At 41.4% G+C, this 1105-nt stretch overlaps 1 protein-coding gene across 1 annotated transcript in view; it reads left to right on the top strand.

Moving 5' to 3' along the window:
- Window positions 1-1105, top strand: part of LOC109476999 (guanylate-binding protein 4-like) — a 13754-nt gene that overhangs the window by 8516 nt on the left and 4133 nt on the right. The gene's annotated exons all lie outside the window — the stretch shown is intronic.

The raw sequence follows: 1105 nt of genomic DNA on the forward strand, positions 1-1105 counted from the left end.
CAAAGTGATTTTGGTTTGTATGTTGAAAAAATACAAAAGACTAACATTCGAAGTTATTGAAATTCTTGAGTAAGAACAATCAGTTTTGGAATGTTAAAAGCAAAGCAATGGATATTAAAACGAAAATGTTAAAATTAAATGTTGAAATTGTTAAAAATGTAAAATGGTTAAAATGGTTAAAATTGTTGAAATTGTTAAAAATGTTAAAATTGTTAAAAATTGTAAAAAGGGTAATTAAAAATATCCAGTGTACCGGGGTTCGAACTCGCAATGTCTGGACTTGCAGTTCTGCGCGTTACCAACCGAGCTATCTGGACGCGTTTCCATTACTCTCTGCATTGTATGTCATATAAAGTGAACAACATGGCGGTAACGATCGCTTCAAGTACTAGTAAGGGACTTTCTAGGAGATTTCCTTCTTTATCAGGTTCGCTTTTGAACCACCGGTACCTTGATGTAACGTAACTATCAATCCGGCTAGCAGAAGCCGCCGGCTCCCTGTCCAACCTTTGAAAACTGTCGGGCATGCAAGCCCTCAACGCTCGCTTTAGGAAAATTTGCCAGGAAGCCGTCTTGCGATGTTCTCAGCAACAACAAATGAACGCCTGTACACTCTACAATTTTGGTGATTCTTCGGAAATCGATAACAGAATATATAATACTAGTCGGTGAAGATTGTGGAAAATTGTTGATACCGTGGCGCGCGCGCGTGCGCCGACGATACACATTACGTACCGTTGTTTACAGTACTCGCGGGGCGAAGGTCATTGACCTCCCGCTTGCGTTGTTCCAACAGAGAAGAGCAAAATATCTGCCAGTTTTTGCGTCAGATTTTCAGTGTTTGTTAAAATCATATACAGGCATCCATGCAGCTATAATTCTTCCAACTAGTTCGTAGTTAGGTGAAATGTTTATAGGAATCACACGAATCGGTATCCAATATCAGAGTATCAAATATGATGGCCCACGGCCGAGACCGCGTGGACCAGCCGATGGCCCACGGCCGAGACCGCGTTGACCAGCCGCGCTGGTAATCCCCCTATTGTACGTGAAAATGGTAGTAAATAAATTAATTAGCCAACAGACCAATCAACAGCCACATCTG

This window comes from Branchiostoma belcheri, unplaced genomic scaffold, assembly GCF_001625305.1.
Source record: "Branchiostoma belcheri isolate BF01 breed outbred unplaced genomic scaffold, Haploidv18h27 scaffold4, whole genome shotgun sequence".
NCBI classification, from domain to species: Eukaryota; Metazoa; Chordata; class Leptocardii; order Amphioxiformes; family Branchiostomatidae; genus Branchiostoma; species Branchiostoma belcheri.